This window comes from Podarcis gaigeae (genome assembly GCF_964106915.1).
Source record: "Podarcis gaigeae genome assembly, chromosome: 5".
Taxonomy (NCBI): domain Eukaryota; kingdom Metazoa; phylum Chordata; class Lepidosauria; order Squamata; family Lacertidae; genus Podarcis; species Podarcis gaigeae.
This window is the reverse complement of record NC_139681.1, coordinates 39,242,125-39,256,686: the sequence shown is the minus strand read 5'-3', so window position 1 is coordinate 39,256,686 and position 14,562 is coordinate 39,242,125.

Here is a 14,562-nt window from a genome sequence, read left to right as displayed (position 1 = left end):
GTAACACAAAGGCCTTTGGAGTCTCTGTATTGTCTTGCTCTACTGCAGACCACTGATGTCTTTGAATACTGAGTAGTTTTGTATAGCTACATTGCATGCCACTGGTGCTACACTGGGCTTGCTGTGTTTTAATCTGCAGCAGAGTGGTCAGTTTTTTGACCTTGGGCTATTTTTTCTTCCGTTTCCTGAACATTACGCTTAGCTCTGATGGTCCCCAGAGGCGTCTTTTCTGGGCCCAGCATTTTCCCTAATTTATATGCTGGCACTCAGAGGGCTAATTTGCTGGAAATGTACATGGATGCTGATACTCTGCTATATCTTTCTGGAACAGCTTCTGTCCCTCAGGCATTCTCAGTGATACCACATTGTTCATCTGATCAGCGCTACAAGATGGGTTGAAATATTTTGGATTTAATTTTGAGAAAGGGTTTGGGCAGGAGCGTGAACCTGCCAGTCCAACCATACTTATTAGTGCCACACAACATTCCTAGCCTTCATTCAGTTAAAATGTGAAAAGGGGAGGGCGAATGAAAGAGGGGGGTGAATTGAGCATGCTGCCTCGAGGCTCATAGCCCAGCTTTGAGCAAGAAACGACCCACCAACAACAACCAGAAAAAAACTGGACATGTCATAATACTATAAGAACATATGATGCTACTTTATACTTGAGACAGATCACTGGTACATCTGACCCAGTCTTTTCTGTTCTGCCTAGAGGCATCTCTCCAGGGTTTCTGCCAAGGTGTTTCTAACATCTGCTTTTTAAAACTAAACACCCCCAAACAAATCTAACATGGTTGTGCAAAGGGTGTTCTCATTTACAATTCCTTAGGGGTGGAAGCAGTGCTTTTCCTGTAAAAGAAAAAGGTGCCAGTACTCACCATGACGTTGTTACAGTAAGTCCCATGTTTTTCACCAGTGCCAGTGTTGCGTACCCTTGAGTATCCCCAGAAAAAAAAGGCACTGGGTGGAAGAATCTGGTTCACTTAGTTTCTAATTTTCCTAATCTTCAATTCAGTTCTTCACATTTTTGTCCTCAGGAATTTATTTTAATTTTAAATCCTTGTGAAAATTCATCAGCATTTCAATGCAAATCTCCCCTGATAAACACATTTTATACACAGTTTTGATGAATGCAACACATTTTCACAAGCAGTTTCCCCTAATATATTCACTTAAATGCACACCTTCTCCTATTTGGGTTTTTTTTTGTTTTGGTTTGGTTTTGTAAACATTGGTTAGAGCACTGCACCTCAACATTCAGATAAGTACTTCAATTATGTGTTTCAGTTCACATATGGTTTCGGAAAGTTCAAACTTGATAGATTCAACTTTAAATGCCCACTGAATCACATTTCTCCTCTGTCACATCTCCTCCCTATACACTGGTCTTTCTAAGTGTCAAACTGTAAAGCTGGAACTTCTTATTTTCCCATCTAGGCATACTTTTTAATATAAATGATTTTAGATCCCCTACCCCTTGGCTAAGAGCAGGAGTGAATGTGGCCCTCCAGGCCTCTCTATTTGGTCCTCAGAAATTTCTCCAGGCCCCACACTTCCCTGAAGACCCCCACCCCTCACTAGACCTTGTGTCACACCTTGAGTGTTTTTTGCCTAGCTGGAATGTGTCCTTTAACTCTGATGATGCCTCTTGCTTATCGAGATGTGCAATAGGGATGGTTGTGTGACCATGAGGAGAAACTAGGTTACTGTACAAAGGTAAAGACTCTCCTCCCTGGAAGGGAGGGGAGTGGTTGTGGGCGGGAGCCCGAGCTCCGCTCCCCCCCCCACTCACCTGGCTGGCGCCCGCCCCCCCTTCAGGAGGCACCCAACCAGGTGCCTCTGGGGGGGCGTTGCCAGCATCCTAAATACTGCGGCGCCAGCCCCTCCTCGGCCTCATTCGCCTTCGACCCGTCGCGAGTCACCCACCCTCCACTCCCTTTGAGCTCAGGGTTCTCCTGACCTTGCTATGGACCTTAGGTTGGTAGCCCTGGTTGTCCGCGGGGCCTGGTAGGAATTTTTCCATTTGGCATTAGGCTTTTTGGTTTTTTCGCCTACCTCGTAGCAATCGTCACAACTTTTGTGGTATTGGTGGGTAGGTTAGGCATTGGAAAATGTGGTGTGGAATCGAAGAGCTAGGTGTGGCCACCGCCTATGCCTTCAATATTTTGGGTATTCCGTTAAAGGAATCTGGCGGTTGTGTATTCTGTCCGATGCCTGCTTGGCGGGAGGCCATGGCACGACCCTTGGTGACATCAGGGGAGAGCCTATAGTTGGATGAGCATCAACAGGCTCCACCTACTGGTGAATAAATCCCCTTGTTTTAGACATTCAATGCCTAAGCCAATACCTTTTCACTGCTGTAATCAATAAAGTTGTGGCCTTTTCTGGCCCATTAACCTTATATCATGTGTCCTCGCGTATTCATTTCACATTGAGGGTCATTTACGTTTGTTCCTCCTCCCACTTTTGCCTGTGGTCCTGCCTACCCCTTGAATTCAAATGAATGTAATGCCTTGATTCTCTTTTTTATTATTAACTTCGTTTCTCTCTTTTTGGATTAGCATCCCCCCCCCAGCCCCCACCCAGCTTGTGACTCTTGGAAGGTTGCTCAGAAGGGAATGCCGAAAAAAGGCTTCTGGCTCCTTGCTGAGAGCCACAGCATCTGTGGCAAAGGTACAAGACTTGGCTCCCTCATGACCATTCAGCTGATGCTCATTTGCTAACAAACAGCACAACTGTTTGGCTATACCACAAATGTTGTTGTTATTTAGTCGTTTAGTCGTGTCCGACTCTTCGTGACCCCATGGACCAGAGCACGCCAGGCACTCCTGTCTTCCACTGCCTCCCGCAGTTTGGTCAAACTCATGATGGTAGCTTTGAGAACACTATCCAACCATCTCGTCCTCTGTCGTCCCCTTCTCCTTGTGCCCTCAATCTTTCCCAACATCAGGGTCTTTTGCAGGGAGTCTTCTCTTCTCATGAGGTGGCCAAAGTATTACTCTTAACTGTTGCTATTCATCATAGACAGCTCTGACTAGAAGGCACACATCTCTTTCAAACTCCTATCACCATTTTATCCCCTTCAGGCCACTAGGAGATGCCATTTTGGAAAGAAAAAAAAAGGTCTTTGTGCATGCACAGTCACACCAGATTATTCTCACTTCCCTTCTTACCACTATGCTGTAACCACTTCCTGGCTAGTAAATGTTAAGAGGCCTGTAAAAACACAAACCCACGTTCTTCTCAGAACCCACCTTGCTGGCTCAAACGGCGGGTCTCTCTAGTTCAGAGTGGCATCATTTTTCACCTCAGGACTGAGGCAGAGCTTGGCCTCGTTTTTCTGAAGACTCTGATATCATCTCCATTAACTAGAATGGAGATATCAAACATTTCTTTCCTTTTGCAGAATCAATGAGATTTGCGGGCCTAGTTAGCCCCTTCTGGGTAAAGGGAGCACACCAAATTTCAAGAAGGGGTAATTGTGCAAGGATTTTTTTTTTTAAGATTTCCTTTGTCCTTTGTAGTTTTGTAGGCCATTTGCTCTATGCTTCTGCCACCTCCATTCACTTCATGGAGTCTTGCACTGCCTGCATGGTATACTGTTTTGCTCTCTCTTATTTCACTTAAACTTTTTAAAAAAGCATGCGAGCCATAAGTTATTGTCCCCTTTACGCCAACAGTAAATCTTTCACTTTGGTCCTTGAGGGTAGGCACACGTATCAGTAGTCGCCCCTTGCAGAGCTGTAACACTTTCTACAAGCAGAATCATTTCTCCAGGTGAACTTAAAGAAAGCCATAATGTCCTCTTCAGTCATATTTATTAAAGCAAGGTAGCTTAAAAGAAAAGAAGAAGTATATTGTCAAATGCTACTTCTGAGGACTATTAGCAATAGCACATGAGCTAAAACTCTAGTGGAAAATATATTTTTTCCTGTATAGGAAAGTAAAATCAGGTATTTAGGGTTCATGCCATACTTTTTTCTTTAATCATTTCCATTTCAACATAAAATTCCACCTAAGTAGCCAGCAACTGCTCTAGGCAAGCCCAAGGGCTGGCAGACACCAGTGAAATTTTTGACTTTCCCCCTCCTTTGAACAGCAGAGACCACCTGATGCCACATTACATACTGATTTTGAAACTCTCTGCAATTACATAAGTGGCTTGCTGTGAAGTGTGACAGTGGAGGAGATGGCTGTCCAGGAAACAAGAGTCCAAAGTCGCAAGCATCCTGGCCACTGTCTTCAAAATCTCTTTTTCTCTCTCTCCCTCTCCCTCCCTCCCCCCCTCTCTCTCTCTCTCACACACACACACCAAGGCACCCTAGATGTGGAGCAGCTGTGGACCTCAGCAGACTTGCTTTTTTTCCAGACAGGCACTTCTACACCCCAGGGATTTGAAGTTCAAGATTAAGATTAGTCCTTGAATTCAAATGGATGTAATGCCTTGATTCTCTTTTTTTGGATTAGCTTCAGGCGGAAAGACACAGGTGTGAGTTGGGGATGTTGGCGAGAATGGCATTCCTTTTATTTGCTGTTTCTCCTGTCGCTTGCAACATAAGGTGGTATTCAGCTATCAGCCTAAGGATTCCCACTTTCGCAACAGGACTTTTTCTCTTTCCCACGTGTGTGCCTCCTGTAAAGGTAAAGGTAAAGGTACCCCTGCCCGTACGGGCCAGTCTTGACAGACTCTGGGGTTGTGCGCCCATCTCACTTAAGAGGCCAGGGGCCAGCGCTGTCCGGAGACACTTCCGGGTCACGTGGCCAGCATGACATCGCTGCTCTGGCGAGCCAGAGCTGCACACGGAAACGCCGTTTACCTTCCCGCTGGTAAGCGGTCCCTATTTATCTACTTGCACCCGGAGGTGCTTTCGAACTGCTAGGTTGGCAGGCGCTGGGACCGAGCAGCGGGAGCGCACCCCGCCGCAGGGATTCGAACCGCCGACCTTTCGATCGGCAAGTCCTAGGCGCTGAGGCTTTAACCCACAGCGCCACCTGAGTCCCCTGTGTGCCTCCTGTCCTCCCCGCAATTCTGCTAGGCTTTGAAGGAACCCCCTAGAACAGATTTAGGGGTTTGGGGGAATGAGAGAAGGGCAGGAATGTCTATGTAGCACTACTTGCATACAACCAATGTGGGAATACTCACTTCCGTGGCATGATACCATCATCTTGTGCATTTCCCTGCACCTCTCAGTGGCAGCCAATGAAGTGGCACAGGAGGTAAAGAAATATGATACTGCCCAACCTGGGGAAACCAATCCTATGTGCTTCAAGGAAGAAGACAAGGTGGTAGCATGGAGGTGTCACTTTCAATGGTATCCCCATGTCATATATAACACATTGCTCCACTCTCAGCAAGCCAGAATCTGCAGCAGTTCCAGTCCAGCCCAGGTTTTATTGCTCAGATTCCTCATTGACTGGATCTAGGCAGGCAGACATTCACACTAGATTTTGATAGCCTCTAGGATCACGTTTTCCCAGTAGTGATGTATGGAAGTAAGAGCTGGACCATAAAGAAGGCTGATCGCCGAAGAATTGATGCTTTTGAATTATGGTGCTGTCCCATGGACTGCAAGAAGATCAAACCTAACCATTCTTAAGGAAATCAGCCCTGAGTGCTCACTGGAAGGACAGATCGTGAAGCTGAGGTTCCAATACTTTGGCCACCTCATGAGAAGAGAAGACTCCCTGGAAAAGACCCTGATGTTGGGAAGTATAGAGTGCACAAGGAGAAGGAGACGACAGAGGACGAGATGGTTGGACAGTGTTCTGTGTTCTCGAAGCTACCAGCATGAGTTTGACCAAACTGCGGGAGGCAGTGGAAGACAAGGAGTGCCTGGCGTGCTCTGGTCCATGGGGTCACGAAGTGTCGGACACGACTAAACGACTAAACAACAACAACAAAAAGGATCATGTTCTGATGATAGCACTTCCTATGCCTCTGTGTGTAGCAACTTTACTCCTCCCTTTGCATGAGTGATCAAACAAGCTAGGAAGTCTTCTGTTAATTATAGCATCCCATGAGGTTGGAACTGAAAAACCTTGTTTAATGACTTCCAAAGAAGCCAGGGTAGGAAACAATGGTATGAAAGAAGCCCTAACTTCCTGCTTCCATACACACTCAAAGGTGCACATGACTCATCCACCTCTTGGCTTAATAAACCCAAATATGAATATCCAAGCATGGTCATTTTTTATACTCCTGCTGGAAATGCTTCAATAGCATATTCCTTTGCACCGAACACCTCTCTACACCTTTGCATGAAACAATACAAAATTATTAAACTGCACATGAGATTCCATTCATGTTGCTTCTTAGAGGCTGAGAGTAGCACCAAAAAACATTTGCAAGACTCAAAAGGGCTGTAGTTTGGTGGTAGAGCACATGCTCTGCATTCAGAAGGTCTCAGGTTCAATCCCTGGCATCCGTAAGGTTGGGCTGTGAAGAACTCCCACCTGAAACCCCAGGGAGCTGCTGCCAGTTAGTGAGCAAGGTGGACCAGTGGTCTGACTCTGTATAAGGCAATTTCCTACATTCCTAAGACTCAAGCAGTAGCAAAAGGCACGCTCAGCTTTCCTCCCTCCAGCTGAGTTCCTGCTATATACTGGGATGAGAAAGGTGAGGCAATAGGGGGTTGGTGAGGTGCAAATGTGGTTGCAGGAATGCTGGATTGGTTCCACAGGTGCAACTGCACAGCACCAACCTTGCCCCTCCTCCCCTCTATCCTGAAATGCAGCAGCAACTGAAACATAGGGTGGTCAGGTGAGTGGCACAGTCCCACCATGTCATCTGCTGTTGAGCTAAAGCTTTGCTGAACTATTCCATCTCTTTTCTTACCTTGCTCATTCATTCATTCATGCATGCATGCATTGCACCCAACCATGTTCAGCTAGCTCAACTCCTAATTTGGCTGCGAGATCCTGTCTCTTGGTTTCAGCTCTTAAACCCTGCTTTACACTACAACTGAACTCACCTGCCAATTAATTCCAAAGGCATTTGAAGGAATATTAACTGCAAATGATATGAGCAAACTTTTTCAGCAGGGGGCCGGTCCACTGTCCCTAAGACCTTGTAGGGGGCCAGACTATATTTTGGGGGGGGGATGATGCAAGAGCACCACAAGCCCTGTGGCTGCTTACCTGTGTCTTGCGAGCGGCAGGGGCTGGCGGCGGTGGAGGGGAAATGAGTAGCGTGCGAAAGGGCTTTGGAGAGGGGCTGCTTAAAATGGCGGCCACTCAAGCGCTGCTGCTGCTGGCACCAACAAAGCCCAGCCCCCTTCCTCCTCTAGGCAGGGCAGGAAGAAGCCAAGAGGAGGGAGGGAGGAGGCGCTGGCGCTGACATCATGTGAGGGAGAGGGAAAGAACATGCGTGCTGGTGATCCACACAGCGATTCCTGGGCTGTCCGTGGGCCGGATCCAGAAGGCAATTGGGCCTGGTCCGGCCTGCAGTCCTTAGTTTGCCGACCCATGGAGTAGCCTGTCAATGACTGCCTTGAGAAAAAGCCATCTGGTCAGAATGTTACATTGCAATTTCCTCTGCTATCTCAAAACTGCTTGCAGCTGAGTGCTTTCCGTTTCTGCAAACTTTTAAAAAAGCAGATGAATAATTTTTAACACAATATATCGTCAACATCCAACTGATTTATTCCATACAGTATCTGAGCATATTGCATACCACGTCAACTCTGCAACTTACATTTACCAACAGCTGTTTTTCTTTTTGGAGCAGATGGTACGCTGAGTGTACCGTGACATAATTCACATTTGCATTATCAGTCACAAATGCTAATGTGTTTGAGGAAACTGGATTTTTGTGTTGAGCTAAGATATTTTTAGTAGCCACAGCACTTTTTAGCATCTTTCTGAAATCTATTAGTTTGTTAGTGCAATCATCAGTGAAGCCCAACTTCTGCTTAAATTTTGTTGGAAAAAATTAGTTATTTTATTACACTATCTGTAATAAAGTAACACATTCGTTCGTTATTCCATTTAGGTCTGCTGCTGTTGCTGTTCACACATTGGCTTAAGTGGTCAGTATTCCTTTATCAGCAAATTGGAGCTCATCCAGCAGGAACATGCAGGAACTGTGTTTCTTTCCCACCACCTTACAGAAAACTGTGGTGCTAATTTGTTTCTCCAGCCTGTTCTCGCTTGACTATAATAGTATGTGACAGCACACTACTAAGTTGTCGTTTACAGTGGTACCTCGGGTTAAGTACTTAATTCATTCCAGAGGTCTGTTCGTAACCTGAAACTGTTCTTAACCAGAAACACCACTTTAGCTAATGGGGCCTCCTGCTGCTGCCGTGCCGCCGAAGCACAATTTCTGTTCTCATCCTGAAGCAAAGTTCTTATCCCGAGGTACTATTTCTGGGTTAGCGGAGTCTGTAACCGGAAGCGTATGTAACCTGAAGCGTATGTAACCTGAGGTACCACTGTACAGAGTAAATGCCACATCTATTCCTGGCTTTTGTGATATCTGAGCACAGGAAACTTGTGCTGGTTTGGATCTTGTCCTTTCAATGAACTTCTCCATTCTTTCAGCATTCTAAAAGCTTTTGCCTTCCAGATGTTTCGAACTCCAAACTCCCATCAGCACTAGTGAACATGGTCAAATGGTCAAGCATTATGGGAGCTATAGTCCCAAACATCTTGTGGGTTCCAGGTTGCAGAAAGCTAATCCGGGAACTCCAGATTTAATATTCTGGACTTTTTGAATATATATCCATGCAGTGCTTCTCCCCTTCTCATGCAAGCCAGGAGGGTTTAGGATGTTACACCAGTTGGGGTTAGGATTGCTCTATTTAAATATATATATATCCTTCCTTTCCTAGCAAATTCAGAACAGCAGCATATTTAGAAACACATTTGGATGATTATCTGAATGGCACTGGAGCATTCATGTTTATCTCATTTGCTGCCCTATCTCTTTGCCCATCATCCCCTATTCCTCCTAAGTATCCACTAACTTGATTTCCTCCTCACTCAACTAATGAAGATATTCTCAATCACTAACCCTTATTTGTTTACTTTACTCATATGCAGTGTCATGGCTGAATTATTCCACTTTCTTCCACCCTTTCCCATATCTTTGCCAATTAAGTAATGATTTTCCAAAATTCCCATTTACCTACTTTGGAGTGTGAATTTGCTTAGCTTATAATACTCAGCTGTATTGCAAATTGATTGCCATTTCCTAAAGACATCGTCCTCCACCTTAGAATGTTAATGAAGGTTCTGGATGTGTGCCGTCAGCATTCAGCAGTGCAGGTGCTTTGCAAATCTGTGCATCTTCTTCTGTAGGATGTATTGTATGTTAACTCCTTCCTCTCAGTTCAACTCTTGTTTGCCATTCTGAGTTATGTAACCAACAAAGCAGACATTTCCGTGCCAATATTCTCTGTGGGTGCTGCTTGAGATCAAAACTCTTCTCTTGTTGTACAGTGTGTTTGTTGTAAGGGGAGAGGGTCAAGTTTCCAAGTTGCTCTCCTTTATGGCTGGTGCTTTGAGACACAGTAACTGAAAGCAAACTACAATCCTTAGAGGTATCATGATAGTGTGTGTAAGTGTACCACTACAACAAGCAAGGAGAGATACTGCTTGGAAAACAGGAAAGTTTTTTTTTTTCTGGAAGAAAAGGCTTTCAGATGCCAAAACTACTGCAAATGCAGACAAAGAGAATTTACCAAAAAAAGTAAAAAAAAAAAATAATAATAACCAGAACTATGAACATTTTGTCAATATTCATAATTTATCTTTGGCACAGAATATTGTTTAGCCCAAACCTTGGAGTATCTGGGCACAGAAATGTCTTTCTTTTTCTGGGGTGGGGGGTGGGGAACTAGAGCATATACAGAAAAAAGCTGGATCAAGTATTTTTCCTCCTCCCCACATATTTGTAGGACCATTTGCCCCCTGCAAAATTGAAAGTAGATATCCAGTGCCTTTCAATGACAAAATCTGAACATCTTTCACAAGCAGTCTTATACTGTAAATGAAGTTCTGATGCCCCTTCTTTTTCCTTATACAGAAAAAAAAGAAAGGAACCTTCCTCATATTTAAAACATAAGGGGAACCCCATTTGCACATGAAATGTCTTAGAATCCCCACCCCAAGATCAAATCAATGCTTAAGGGTGTTTTGGCGCATGCATACCCACAGACACTCACACTAAATTCCAGCGGAAAAGCTGGGCTAAGTATTGCGGTCCTGCTTAATACATAGATCAAATAGTGATATCTGTTGTGCCATCAATGTTCATACATATAGACATCATTTGAATACACAAATGCTTTGAGTGCCCTTTGGATTATAAGCTGTAGCATGTTGATATTCACTCATAATCATCATCTTCCCTCTCGAAGGTCCTTGCAAATGATTCCTTGCATAATGACCTTCACAGCTGCAAAGTTCAGCTCTCACGGCAACTCCCTCCACCCACCGTTTGCAGATATGAAGTTCAAATCTGAGTGAGCAAGCAACCTCTCTGGCAGGTGCAGGAAGGAAGAAGGTGAATAGGAAAGATATTTTAACAGGCTGCAGACATTGGTTAAGAAGCAGCTGTGCTGTGGCTGCAGTGGGACCAAGACCACGGCCACATTGCAAACACATGCCAATTGAAGTACAATCTCCTTCAATACTGGCGAAGGGAGCATTCCCCCCCCCTCATTGATAAGGATGCCAAGTAACAAAGGGAGAAATCAAAATCTGGCATACAATGGCAGAATCTGATGCAAACTGCTTTATTCACTTGCCTATAAAGTGCTGCATATAAAAGTGCTGAGCACAGTAAACTGTGAACTGTTTCTACATGCTACCCATTTGGAATGTTACTGCTCAGTTATAACATTGATATCTCAATGAACCTTTACTTTTCCCAGTACATTTAAGTGACTGCACTTGGCTCCTGTGTACTGTTTTCATTTTCTAATCCAAGTTTGATCGATACTATAGATCAATAGAACTAATTACACACATTGTTTTGGCTGTACCTTTGCTAGTTATCATGCAAATGGAAATCTAAAGTGATTTGGTCACCTTTGGCAAAAGAAAAAAGAAACTCTTAAGAGAAGGGTGGAGCTATGCACAGTGGTGGGGCACTGCAGCACTGAGGGGCAAAGCTAGCCCCCCTGTCTTCCATGTGTTGTCTGTGTGTCCCAGGCCAGCTTGTGACACAGGGTCTCCTTCCCGTCTTACAGCCCAACTTGCACTTCAGCCTGGAAAACAGGTTCTGAGAGAATTACATGAGGCACAGCCTGGAATTTCTTGAGTGAAAGCCCTAGATTGTAGCTGTACTTGGATGAAAGAAAAGCTTTTGAACCGTATTTTTGGAATGGACAATTTTTATTTCAGGAAGAGACAGTTTTTATTCATCCTGTTGCTTCCAAGTGTGCAATATTCATAACCTCAATAGAGCTGGCATCCTTGCTGCCCCATCCAAAGTGACTGAAGCCAGTGTGGTTGGGGGAGATACCAACCCAGAAGCCCACAATTCATCCCATTCCCTTGGTTTTCCTCGTCCTCCTTCAGAGCCTGCCAACCTAAACCCAATCCCAGCAGCAATGTGAGGTCATGACAGTGTATGGATCACAGCAGGGCATTCCACTTGCTTCCAGCTCAAATCTCATTGAGTCTGATCTGTTTCTAACCACCTTTCTACCGCTAGACTGATGGAAACCTAGTTACATTAAATCATCACTGTGGGTGCAGGGAGGCAGCTATGCTGCATGGTAACAGTCCCTGGAATAAACTAAATGTTTCTAATTCATCATTTGAGTGGGTTTGGTGAACCCAACCTGCTCTCCACCCAACTCTAGTGACCTCAGAGATGAGAAATGCCCTCTACTCCAGGTGCCCAGCAACATGGCATTCACTTAGATCTCCTCATAAGGTAACCTAAACCTTATATGTATATGATGCCTCTTCAGCGAGGGCCTGCAACTCACAAGCATTTCCCACCCAGCATGACAAACACATCACTAGTGATGGATGTCAAGAATGTTCCAAAAGGGGGAAAGGTCTTAAATTCCATGCAGCGCTTGAAGTTTGTGGGTAGGGAGAAAAAAACTGAAACAGTCTCATTTCAAACAAAGCCATTCTCATCATTTTTAATAACCATGCATATTTGATAGCAAGTTTGAGTTAGTACATTCACACTTTGAAATAGCTATGGCCCATTAACCATCACTACCAGCCCACCAGGGAAAGAATGTTGCCAGTAAAGAAAGTCAAACCTTTCATGTTTGTGGCTTAATATTAGTCATGATGGCATCCCTTCAAAAAAATGCCATAATATTCTCATGTATTTAGCCTATTTCTAACCAAGGAGTGGGAAGCTTGTGGCCCTCCAAATATTTGTTGGACTACAACTCCCATCAGCCCATGCCAGCATGGCCAATCACCAGGGACAATTGGAGTTATAGTCCAGCAATATATGGAGGGCTACAAGCTCTAAACTCAGCAGAGGCTCTCATGGATCTGAGATTGCAGTTGTTGGATAAAGATGAAACTGCCTTTGCTGGTATCTGCCTCTCCCAGCTCCACAAACAGCTCTGGCCTGGATCTAGTGACATTTCACAGTATTGGTGTAACCGTTTTCTGTACAGCACTCTGAGATGGTTCTATAACTATTGGAAAGAAGAGGGGTGCTTTTAGATTCACCTAAAAAGAAATGGGATGGCATCCCATGCCATCCTGGCTGCATGGACATCACACATTTATAAGCATCTGACTTCCCCCAGAGAATCCTGGGAATTGCAGCTTGGTGCTGGGAATAATAGTTTTGTGAGGAGTAAACTGCAGTCCCCAGGATTCTCAGGGAGGGTGAGTCATGTGCTTTAAATAGGTAGTTGTGTACACAACCTCTACCCCACTTCAAGCACTGAACCCTGCAAATAGCAAGAGATACGATTATTTTTAACAATTTGGCATTCATTTATTATGAAATCAACATAATGTAAAAGTTAACAAAATAGCATCACCTAAAATGTGATTTGTTGCATTTTTCTCTTATCTGTGGTTTTCCGGTTCACAAGTTTTCTAAACAGCCAAGGCGGCCTAGTCATTCAAAGGCCTGAGTCTTGAAACCTAAGACAACTCACAGTTCTATTGTGGCCAGGGCTTTTTTTTCCAGGGGGAACTCACAGGAACTCAGTTCTGGCACCATTCAGGTGGGTGCCATTCCCATTCTAAGAGAAAGAGGGAGGTGTTCATGGTGAGTTCCAGCACCTCTTTTTCTAGAAAAACAGCACTGATGGCAACCAGACCTTTCATGAGTAAAGAGCTTTCAGAATTTTAGCCTAGATGCAGTATAAATTAAATTAAATTATAGATATATTTTTACAATCAAAAGTGGCATTTTATTACCCAAGTCTAATTAATTAAATTCAACAGGAAATAATGGTGGGGCAGGTCCAAGTTTAAAATGGAACAACACCATAGTACAAAGAGTTCAACCTTGGCTTAAGACTTGGTCCACTTGAACTCATCCACTACTTGGGTTTAGAGCTGAATTATTTAGCCAAGTTTGCATATGCCAGCTGTGTCTACACAAACCACTCTTCTTTCTTTTCTATATTTATTGTACATTTTACCACAGCTGTTCTTCACTTCCCACAGACCCTTGGTTCCACGAACAAGTCCATTAAACTAATTGGCTGTTCTTCTCATAAGTGAATGTTACAGGACAGACAGGCTTCCTCCATACCTACCATACTGTAACTGTGCCAAGATTTCATTCTTACGAAAGATCTTTGGAATTTCTTATTCAGTAAAATGAGGTCACACTTCACAGAAGTACACAGTGTGTTATCTATCTTTTTTTAAAAAATAAATTGGAGTCAAATTTTGGCATAATGAAATATGTACTGGAAGGATTTTTTTGACAGTCATGTTTACTAACACAGCAGTACTTCTCTAGAGCAGCTTTTCAAAAAGAAAGAAAGAAATTCCAGATATTAATTACTTTTCAGAGCCACACTTCAAATCATCTTTCCATTAGTGCCATGGGTTGTTGTTTTTAGTTTTGTTTTTTGTATATGAGAAACCTTTTAAAGTCTAGTGTTGCCATGGAATATTTAAATATGGATTGTTATTAACATTGGGGATAATTTGATGGGCAGGATCCCTCAAGTCTTTGAATTCCCACTGTGAAACTGTAGGAAACAAGCCTCTCTAAGCATTAAGAAAATATGCAGCTAACAAGAAAGTACTTATCCAGTCCCAACCCAATGGGCTCAAATGCCCATAATTTTACAGTGACACTTTAGAAATCACTCTGTAACCTCGTATTTTGGATAAAGTAATGCCTTTGCTCCGAATAAGAATATTAAAGGACAAAATGTGCCACTTACCACCCCAGTAATTTTCACTGCAGCTAGTCATTCTGCCTACATCTAAGTGCCGACACCATTATTGGACTTCAGCTTGCTGACATCTGGCCCCATTGCTCAAACCACTTAGCACCAAAAAGTAATCATATACTTATACAAGAGCTTTTGGCATCATGTTAAACACCACCTTTACTCAAGCCCACAATCCTTTATTTAAATCAAAGCAATAACA